Raw genomic sequence first — 12149 nt, forward strand, 5'->3', positions numbered from 1 at the left:
GATTCCATATTCTGCTAACAGTCATAGGATCTCGACCAACGCGACCAGCAATGTCGCGATACGCAATCCGCAATCGCAATAGGCTACAATCCGACCTGTATCAAAGTCGGAAACGTGATGGTACTCATTTGTCCTCCTTACACGACGCATCACAACAACGTTTCACCAGGTAACGCCTGTCAACTGCTGTTTGTGTATGAGAAATCGCTTGGAAACTTTCCTCATCTCAGCACGTTGTGGGTGTCGTCACCGGCGCCTACCTTGTGTGAATGCTCTGAAAAGCTAATCATTCGCATATCACAGTATCTTCTTCCTGTCGGCTAAATTTCGCGTCTGTAGCACGTCATCTTCGTGGTGTAGTAGTGCATAAAGTCTGCCAAATAACTATGTACTAGGGAAGTTCAATAAGTAATGCAACACTTGTTTTTTGTGAAAGCAGGTTGGTTTTATTCAGGCTGCCACTAAGTCACTTTATTCCCTACTTTTTGGACTACAAAACCCTATTTTTCAACATAGTCTCCGTTCAATGCCACGGTCTACGCTGCATTACCGTGAGGGCCTGTTTGCCCTTGTAGTAACACTCTACTGGTCGACTTCGGAACCAACGCCTTGCTGCATCAGCAATCTCCCCCTCATCCACGTACAGCTTCCCGCTAAGTGCATTCTTCATCGGGTCAAATAGATGGAAGTGAGAAAGCGCGAGATCCTCGCTGTAGGGTGGAAGAGGAAGAACACATATTTGAGTACCCCCAGCTGGTGCGTCAGCACTATCAACAATGACGTCCCGTCGTGTAACGAGGTGTTTGACTGTGGTCCGTCGATCACCTCGAATGAGAGTGTCCACACGTTACAACACTGCCGGAGTCACGGCTGTGTGCGGCCGGCTAGCATGCTTGAGATAGGACACATTCCAGCAACCTTGTTGTGATGATGACACGCCTCTGGCCGGCGGGAGTGGTCGAGCGGTTCTAGGCACTACAGTCTGGAACCGCGCGACCGCTACGCCGCAGGTTCGAATCCTGCTTCGGGCATGGATGTGTGTGATGTCCTTAGGTTAGTTAGGTTTAAGTAGTTCTAAGTTCTAGGGGACTGATGACCTCAGCAGTTAAGTCCCATAGTGCTCAAAGCCATTTGAACCATTTTTGCTCAGAGCTATTTGAACCATTTTTGACACACACGTCGCCCACCGACTCTCCATGCTTTTGTTTAATGAGAGGTCTCCGTATACATTCTGCAAGAGCAAAAAAATGTGTTGCATTACTTATTCAGCGCCCCTTGTCTGTGGCACTTCGGACTAGTGCCTTGACAGCAGGTATGATACAGTCCTTTATTGCCCTGGCAGTAGGAGGGAGTAGTGATCCCATCATCCCCGTCCTTCTTTATGCATTCGAAGAAAACCTTTGTCCTAGGATTGCATTGTGGTTTTGCTCCTTTGCAAGAGATCGACGCACGTTAAAAACCGTAGCAGCTATGAAACAAAAATATGTTCTAAATAATTTCAATGGAAAGCCCCTTAAGAAATTGATGGAACATACTGTAGACTCTTCGGAGTTTTTGAGTACCTCTTTCGAACGTTAACATCGCAGCTTTATTGTCAGTGATGCCCGGATTCTTGTGAACAGTTTTCATTACCACCAGTGGATAGTTTCTCTTCTGACTCTGCACTCGACAAACAAAATAAGTACAGTCTCTCTCAGTGCTGTGTTACAGTAAGAAATATTCGATAAGTTGCCACGCAGTTATCTTAAGAAATTATCATTTGTATGCACTCCTAATTGAGCTGCACGACTCCATTTTCCGGTCTCTCGGCATACTAATTCTCTTTGCGGCACAGTTTGAACTGAGTTCGCAGACGGCCGCTTTCTTGCGATCGTCTTTCAGATCGTGTGTTCCCGCACCATGCGCAACTTACATATCAGATCAAAGATGATCCGATCCTATCCGACTATCTCTGGTGGAACAGTGCATCTTTAAAAAGAATCAGTAGATGTCTCTTAAGGATACCTGTAAGGTTCGATCCATGTCAGACAATCAAAACAATAGGCTCGTATATTTCGGGCGAGACGCGCCGTGCGGTTTAAGCACAAACCTACTCTGATTCCTGGCACTGCTTGGAAACGACTTTATTTAGATACTTGATTTATGATTTCGAGATGGGCGAATTCAACCAACAATTTTCAGCAAGATGATGACATTACTCAAAGAGATGATTTTACGAGTTTCATTTATGTGGTTTGAACTCATGTATGCTTTAAGTGATGTAGAATAGTTGGCATTTCAGCTTGTCATGGAAAACTTTATGCCTTTTTTCTAGCCTGTGATCTCATCAGAACACGCGACCATCGGTATCTAACTCTTGAGTTAACCATCCGTGGATTCAAGTAACTTATAGATTATTTCTCCCATTCGCAACGTCATGCTCTTGAAGCTAGTAAGCTTATTTTGTATTTTATTTCTGGTATGTTGTCCAGTGGGGACGTTAAGTCGTTGGAGCCGATGTGTGCATTTATTCACGACAGTAACCTAATGTATGTCGCCTTTTCAAACATGTATTGCGTTTTTTATACATTTCGTCTTCTTGTGTCGTCGCTGGGCTGCTGATTTCGCGTCGGAATCGGAATTGTACGTAGTGATCCCTTCGGAGAACAGGTCGATTCTCCTCGGCTGCGATAGAACTGCTGAGGTGGATGAAACTGGAAATGCCCGTCAAAACACGCGACGTGGTTTGTGTCCTGGTCTGCACAGTGATATAAAATTGAACATTAACTGTAGCTGACATTCAACATAGTTCCTGTTCTGATGATGACCTCTGTTGTAGGTCGTTGGATATGCAAAGAGGCTAGCTCCGCCTGGCCTTAGGCTATCCTCTGGAAGCGCAGACGGCCGCTTTTCGCGATCGTCTTTCAGCTCGTGTTGCTAGAGGGAAGGCTATCCTACAGTGGAGTGCGCGGTCACAACATTCCTGGAACATCATTCAGGTTCATCTTAGTGTTTGATCTATGATCTTGCAGCATACGAACAATGATATTGGCCTTTAATTCTATGCATCTCAATTTCATCCTTTTTGTTAACTGGAGTGACCTGCACTCTTTTTCAGTTCTTTCTGTATTAACACTGTGCCAATATTTTCGCCCTATGGAAAATATGAGCACCCCTTTCACAAATATTTTGTCGCCCAAACATACATTTCCAGAAGGTGGTACCTGACCTGAGCTGACCTTCTTTGCCCCTTAGCCTAGTCCCCATTCAGCAAAATCATACTGTATAGTTTTTCCCTGAACAGGAACGCGTTTCCCATTGTCGTTTCAAATTTAAATTTATTTCCGTGTGACGAACAATAAAAAATAAGAAGAAAACTTTATTTTTATTAGCAACTAGCTAAGTAGCTGACGTTAATCCTCCCCCTCTCTCCACCCACGTCATCCCAACCATTCCCAGTCGTCCTGCTCCTCCACCATCTGTCCATCCTCTCATCCTCTTCCCCCCCCCCCCCATTCTCTATTCATCATAACGTTGATAACGTTGTCACCGCCGCCCCAGTAGGATGTTAGGATGTTGCTAGTTATTACCCCCATAGTTTCGCTTTTCAGATCGAAAGTAATATACAGATTGTATCAAAAAGAATCATTCGATTTTAAAAAATCATAACTATTATGTTATTTGAGATATGTACGTGAACAACTCTCGAGTTTGCATGGTTCCCGATAGGTAGCAGCGGTGTGCGTCCACTTCACTTCTAGTAAAAATGGTGTCGGGACAACAGAATGCGTTGTGTGTTCTACGTTTTGAGCAGTGCGGGTTAATAATAACTGTTCAGCGTGACTTCAGAACTAGGAATGGTGTGATGTAGACAATGGTGTAGACGATGGCATGAACAATTCCGAGAAACAGGTTGTTTGTGTAAAGGCAAATCGCCCGGCCGTCCCGGAGTGTCTGACACAGACGTCAAACACATCCGCCATATTTTCACAAGGAGTTCACAGAAATGCGTTCACCGTGCAGCTAGACAGCGCAACATGACCCAGATGTCCTGTCTCTCCTGAGTTGCGTCGTCGTTGACACTCGAAACCATACAAAATCCAGCTACTTCAAGCTCTTCGTGTAGGTAATAAACAACAACGTGTGGAGTTTTGTAATTTCGTTCATGTCAAGGTTGAAGATGACAGTTTTCTTCCACGCTTAGTGCTTAGTGATGAGGTAACATTCCATTTAAATGGAAGGGTGAACCGTCATAACGTGAGAGTATGGGGTACGGAACAACTAGATGAAGTTGTACAACATGCGAGGGACTCTCCAAAATTTAATGTGTTTGTGCAGTTTCACGAGAAAAGGTGTATGGTCCATTTTTCTTTGCCGAGAACACTGTTACAAGAAGCACATTTGTCGATATGCTTTAGAACTTTCCTTTCTCACAGCTGAAGACTGATACAAACGATTTCATTTGCCAAGAGGATGGGGCACCGCCACACTGGAATCTGCAAGTGCGGGAATTTTTACATCAGAGGATTACTAAACGATGGATCTGTCTCACTGGACCAAATAATTCAACCTTACAGGGTTACTGGACCTTACTATGTGTGATTATTGCTTGTGGGAGTTTATGAAAGACCCTCTTGGTGTGCCTCCGTTACCAACAACAATGAATAAACAGAAATATCGCATAACAGCAGCTGTGGAAGCTCTAACTCAAGATATGATCACTGCAGCGTGGGAACAATTTGAACACCGCATTGACAGACGTAGTGTGTCTGAAGGGAGTGAACACGTATGAAAATGTATGAAAAAAGCTTCTTGAGTTTCCCCTTAATCGAAAAACATGATTCATTGTATATGTTTACTAGTTTCAGAAATATAGATGCGCCAAATCGGATGATCCTTTTTGATACGCTCTGCGTTGTATGCCAAGCTTGGCTGAAACCAATCCAGGGGCTTGGAGCTTTTTCCGACGGCTTAGTCCGCGTGCTCATATGCCACAAATATTTCACATATATTCAACGTATTTCTACACATATTTCACCTGTACCTCCAGCGATTTTTACCCTGCAGTTTCGTATTCACGTAGCTTAATGCTAATACGTCATATCTCTTGAACAATGTGCCCTACAATGATGTAATGTTGCGGATACATATAGTGCATACTGCCTGCGAAATGTGTTGAAAATAGAATCAGTAGTAAACAAATAAATTAAAACGTCACGCTCGATTCCGCAGTTATTCACGCATCTCATTATTTCGTTATATCTCGTGAACCATGTGTGGTAATATTTCAGAAACATTCTGTGGTATATGTGAATACTTTCTGTACAACGTGATACAAATACAGTTATTACTAACGAACTAATAAATTAGAAGGTCATGCCTGATGGGCGAGTTTTACTTCATTAGCAGCGAAAGTGTAGTAAATGATAAACTTTTCTTCCTTTCATTATTTTGTGGAGAGTGTAGCCAGAAAAAGTAACGTTACAGTTTGGCATTATGTGTAGAGTTTGTTGCAAGTCTCTTAGGGCTTTCATTCTCAAATATTGGATGAATACAATCTGGCTATTTGCGAATCGTGATGTTAGGTACATTTGCACCTCCACCCCCTTGAGAGGGAGTTTGTACTTACCCACGTGGCGGTTCTTTCTCGACAGTAAGTGATACGTGTACTAACTTTGGTTGAAGGCGATCGAGTGATTTAGGAAGAGACGGGGAACATGCAAATAGAGTGGCTACAGTTGAAATTTCGCTACTTGAGCCAATGTAGACGGAAAACCACACCCCTGGGCATTAAAATTGCTACACGAAGAAGAAATGCAGATGATAAACCGGTATTAATTGGACAAATATGTTATACTAGAACTAACATGTGACAACATTTTCACGCAATTTGGGTACATAGATCCAGAGAAATCAGTATCCAGAACAACTACCTCTGGCCGTGATAACGGCCTCGATACGCTTGGGCATTGAGTCAAACAGAGCTTGGATGGCGTGTACAGGTACCACAGTTCATCAAGAGTAGTGACTGGCGTATTGTGACGAGCCAGTTGCTCGGCCACCATTGAGAGATCTGGAGAATGTGCTGGCCAGGGCAGCAGTCGAACATTTTCTGTATCCAGAAAGGCCCGTACAGGACGTGCAACATGCGGTCGTGCATTATCCTGCTGAAATGTAGGGTTTCGCAGGGATCGCATGAAGGGTAGAGCCACGGGTCGTAACACATCTGAAATGTAGCGTCTACTGTTCAAAGTGCTGTCAATGCGAACAAAAGGTGACCGAGACGAGTAACCAATGGCACCTCATACCATCACGCCGGGTGATACGCCAGTATGGCGATGACGAATACACGCTTCCAATGTGCTTTCACCGCGATGTCTCCAAACACGGATATGAGCATCATGATGCTGTAAACAGGACCTGGATTCATCCGAAAAAACGACGTTTTGCCATTCGTGCACCCACGTTCGTCGTTGAGTACACCATCGCAGGCGCTCCTGTCTGTGATGCAGCGTCAAGGGTAACCGCAGCCATGGTCTCAAAGCCGCTGCAAAGTCGTCGAACTGTTCGTGCAGATGGTAGTTGTCTTGCAAATGCACCCATCTGTTGACTCAGGGATCGAGACGTGGCTGCACGATCAGTTACAGCCATGCGGATAAGATGCCTGTCATCTCGACTGCTAGTGATACGAGGCCGTTGGGATCCAGCACGGCGTTCCGTATAACCTTCCTGAACCCACCGATTCCATTTTCTGCTAACAGTCATTGGATCTCTACCAACGCGAGCAGCAATGTCGCGATACGATAAACCGCAATCGCAATAGGCTACAATCCGACCTTTATCAAAGTCGGAAAGGTGATGGTACCCATTTCTCTTCCCTACACGAGGCATCACAACAACGTTTCACCAGGCAACGCCGGTCAACTGCTGTTTGTGTATGAGATATTGCTTGGAAACTTTCCTCATGTCAGCACGTTGTAGGTGTCGCCACCGACGCCAACCTTGTGTGAATGCTCTGAAAAGCTAATCATTTGCATATCACATCTTCTTCCTGTCGGTTAGTTTTCGCGTCTGTAACACGCCATCTTCGTGTTGTAGCAATTTTAATGGCCAGTAGTCTATTTACCGTATGCGTGCCAATCTTCACAAGAATGATCTTCAGATTGTTGGATCTCCGTTGTTAGTAATGTCAGTGACTTGATATACGGTCAGGTACTGTTACGGCGACGTAGGGCGGAAACACAAGCATCAGTCTGCTTTGCAGTTGCAGACAGTCAACATGGGTCTGTGTGAAAGCCTTTACTCGCAAAGCTGTTTTATGTTAAGAGTAGTAATTGGTGATTCTGGTCTTCGCGAGTATCGAAGCATTAACGGAATACGGAGAGGTCTTGTTAACGCACCAAGGTTCAAGAGCATGATCCGCAAGTTCGAAATAACTGGTTATTAGGGAACTGCTATTGGAAGAGGCTGAAGGTCAATTACGCCAACATACTTGGAGAAATTACAGTTGCCGCGGCTGTGAATGCTGCACGCAATGTGGGATCTTCAAGCAGTGAACGAGCTGTGTCACGACAGCTGAACATTCCGTGGACCACCGTCCCAAAAGTGCTGCGGACAACTGTGAAATAGTATTTCTAGTGGGGTCCCTGGGCGTCATGAACGTAGATGATTATCACATTCAGCAACGTTTGTAACCTACGACGTAAGCATAGAACGCAATTAACAAATATTACTGTCTCATGTAGAAATTAGAATGTGGCTCTTCCAATGATTTACTCACTATTTCTCTTCATTGTTCTACGATCACACGTTTTTCATATGGTCGTTCTCAGGAAGTGAAAGCTTGATTATAACCATCCATTGCATGCATCCACGTTTATAATATGCATGTATAATGATACAGTCTTAGTTAACTGACATTTACATTTGAAAATAGTGTAGTAATCAAAAAGTAAAAAAAGTAAGGGTGCTACTGAGAATCGAACCAGCAATTTCATGAATGCAAGAGGTCTGCGCTACGCAATATTTCTTTCCATTTACTCCGCTTATATTAAAATGCTCGAAATTTTCTATATTTAACACTGTTCCAACATCTTATACTCTACAAAGGCGGCTTTATCGAATTTATTTGAAAAGGGCATCGTACTGCTTTAGTAATCTGATGCTCAGGTGCGAGATGGGGGGAGAGGCGAGGTTGGGAACACAATACAACTGGCACGGAAAACAATTCATTCACCTTAATACATGCAATCTAACTCACATCATCCGCTGTTGATGCATTTGATATAAGCTGGGTAGCTTGAATTGAGATGCATAAAATACCGGGTGATCAAAAGTCAGTATAAATTTTAAAAACTGAATAAATCACGGAATAATGTAGATAGAGAGGTACAAATTGACACACGTGCTTGGAATGACATGGGGTTTTATTAAAACCAGAAAAATACAGAAGTTCAAAAAATGTCCGACAGATGGCGCCTCATCTGATCAGAATAGCAATAATTAGCATAACAAAGTAAGACAAAGCAAAGATGATGTTCTTTACAGGAAATGCTCAATATATCCATCATCATTCCTCAACAATAGCTGTATTAGAGGGATAATGTTGTGAACAGCACTGTAAAGCATGTCTGGAGTTATGGTGAGGCATTGGCGTCGGATGTTGTCTTTCAGCATCCCTAGAGATGTCGGTCGATCACGACACACTTGCGACTTCAGGTAACACCAAAGCCAATAATCGCACGGACGGAGGTCTGGGGACCTGGGAGGCCAAGCATGACGAAAGTGGCGGCTGATCACACGATCATCACCAAACAACGCGCAAGAGGTCTTTCACGCATGATAACAACAGCTTCACTAAAAGCGCCTTTTCACGTAACGTCAACATGCTGTGACTGCTGGAGCATCTGATTCTCTCTCTCATTACAGCTCCTTTTATACACGATTGTCATGCGCAGTCACTGACGTTTTGCTGTGCAGTGCCATCTGTCGGACATTTTGTGAAGTTTGTTCTTTTTCGGTTCTAATAAAACCCCATGTCATTCCAAGCATGTGTGTCAATTTTTACCTCTCTAACTACATTATTGCGTGGTTTATTAAGTTTTTAAATTTATACTGACTTTTTGATCACCTGGTGTATTCCAGGCTAGTTTCATTTTGCCCGCGCTGCATAAGTGCAAAGAAAACTAAAGATGGTCATTCCGCGATGTAAACTTGTTAGTCGCTGTCCACATGACTGGAAAAAAACGCTCGCTTTTTTCATTCTTTACCGCAATATCCGTACTAAGCGGCTTCTCTCTGGACATGTGGTGCTTCAGGGCGATAGGGAAAATTTGACACATCTGAAAAAGCGTCCGTTCTGGACGATGATCTAATGCGAATCCCAGTTCCGTTAATCAAGCGAAGGAACAGTTCTTTTCTCCTTGCAAAAGGTCTGACACTACCGCCTATGGAAATATCTAGTCTACATTTATTGGCCAGTAGCATTTTTTCTTCATTACAAAAAATAAATTATTTTTTGGAGCTCGCAATCTGACATAGTTGCGAAGGACCCTACCAGCTGTGGCTCACTTCCATTGCTCTATGCGGATCCGGAGATATCATCTGACGCACACCTCGGCGTCTTCGGTTGTGGAACACGAAGTACCAAAAGAAGAAGACAGGACAGATGTACCAGCAGAAGTAAAAGCTGTGAAGGTGACTCGTGAATCGTGGCTGCTTAGTAGCGTCGATAAGCATTTGCCCCTGACTGGCGAAGGTTCCGGGTTCGATTCCCACTCTGGGACGCAACTTTCATCTACCAGGAAGTTTTAAGTAACGAAATAATTAAGCTTTTATACAAACATTACATAAGATTTAACCGTTCTCTTCGCGATTCGACTACGGCTAGGATGAACAAAGCACTGAATGCGGACTTAGGCAACATAAAAATTGAGCCCTTGTATAGTTCTTGTTCTCTACTTCCGTAACTCAGTGGCCATCTTGTCTGGATACTATGTGGAGGACCCAGGTCAGCTTGCAGGTACTGCCAGCACTTTTTCCTCGGTGGGAGGACAGATCCACTCAGCCTCGCAATGCCAGTTGAGGAGATACTCGAGTGAGAAGCAGCGGCTCCGAGGTACACAAAACCGAAAACAACTTGGGGAGCAGTGTGCTGACTTCATGCCTCTCCATACCGCAGCGACTTACGCCGGTGGCAGAGGATGTCACAGCGGTCGGTGGTACCGAGTGGTCCTCCTGGGCGAGAACTCCGCGGTTCTCTCAGCAGCGCTTTTAGCTGTTATTATGGCTCGGAGTCAGTGCTGTGCCACACACTCAGGTGACAAAAGTCGTGGGATACCTTCTAATATAGCGCTGGATCTCCTTTTGCCCGGCGTAGTGCACTAATGCGACGTGGTGTGGACGTAACGAGCCTTTCGAAGCCCTCTGCAGCTGCCCCTAAAACCGTCCATAACTTGAAAGTTGCCGGTGCAAGATTTTATGCACGAATTGGGTTCTCGATTACGCCCTGCAAATTCTCGATGGGATTCATGTCGGGCGATCTGGGCGGTCAAAACATTCGCTCGAATTGTCTAGAATGTTCTTCAAACCAATTGCGAACAACTGGGCCTGGTGACATTGCACATTGTCATTCACAGGAATCCTATCGTTGTTTGACAATAAAAAATCCAAGAATGGCTGCAAATGGTCTCCAAGTAGCCGAAGATAAACATTTCCAGTCAGTGATCGGTTCAGTTGGACCACAGAACGCAGTCCATTCCATGTAAACACAGCCCACATCATTAGGCAGTAACCACCAACTTGAGCAGTACCTCGTGGACAGCTTTGGTCCATGGCTTCAGGGGTCGTGCGCCACACTCGAGCCCTACCATCAGCTCTTACCAACTGAAATCGGGACTCGTCTGACCAGACCATGGTTTTTCAGTAGTCGAGAGTCCAACTGATATGTTCACGAGTCCAGGAGAGGTGTTGGCTATGTCACGCTGTTAGCAAAGGCACTATCGTCGGTCGTCTGCTGTCATAGCACATTAACGCTACTGCCCTAAGGGACAGTACTGTCCTAAGGGATACGTCAGTCGTACGTCTCACATTGATTTCTGCTCTTATTTCACGCAGTGTTACTTGTCTGTTAGCACTGATGAACGGTGATTTATTTTCAAAGAATATTCTTAAGAATTTATTTTATTTACTAGCGATTCATCAAGAACATTCACACGTTTAATCACACTATCTAAGCGTGGAAGTAGTTGCCAGGGAGTAACTGATGAAATCATAACCAAATTCCTTTTAACGAATGGGAGTTTTATTCACTTTAATAGTGCCTAAAAGCATTTTTTAAAGTAACAGATTTAAAACTATAATCAGAAAGCACTCTCTAAATTTCGAAGTTACAACTTATTCAGAGGCAGAAAGAAACAAGTTTTGACTGTATGAGCTTTCGGGCAGAGAACCTTGCCACTCCCTTTTGCATTGGCCGTAGTTATGACCGCTCACAACAGCCTCTGAAAGACTACACTGGTGCAAATCTTCAACACACCAGATTAAACTAAGAGTTTTAACAATTTACACAAGCACACAAACTATGCACTCCCGCAGGAGGGATGGAAATGGTACAAAACACTAACAATTAAAATATTAATCTTGCCACCGAAGGTGCAAGTTGATTTTGACTTCTAAGAAAAGTCTTACGGTGAAAGGGTGGCAACTTTATATACTAAAATGATCATTTAAATAAAAGCCGTTGAAATGCAATCTTATATAAAATTCTACAAGGTTGCGCAAACAATACTTAATACGCTCTACAGTACACAGATACCGCCTCAAGATCATAGGCAATAATATCAAAGTTTCCAAAGACCAAAACATTTTCAGGTACTAGGCCGTTACACTCCAAGCAATAAATTCGTTAACACACCAAATCCGACAAACATGACAGAGGCAGCTACTAACGTACCGTAGATTGATAGGGAGATTACTGAACAACCCGAACCGCTGGTTGCTCTAACCCGCCCCTACTCCACAAGGGAAAAACGGACCACCCTATTTATAAACAACCACCTTCCCGTGGGTGGGCAAACGGAGAAGAATGGTGGGACGACCCCAAAGCAAAACGGCTGGTGACCTCACCAAGAAAACAAGTAGAATTTAACAATAAATCAAACAACATATCA

This window comes from Schistocerca americana, chromosome 5 (genome assembly GCF_021461395.2).
Source record: "Schistocerca americana isolate TAMUIC-IGC-003095 chromosome 5, iqSchAmer2.1, whole genome shotgun sequence".
Lineage (NCBI taxonomy): Eukaryota > Metazoa > Arthropoda > Insecta > Orthoptera > Acrididae > Schistocerca > Schistocerca americana.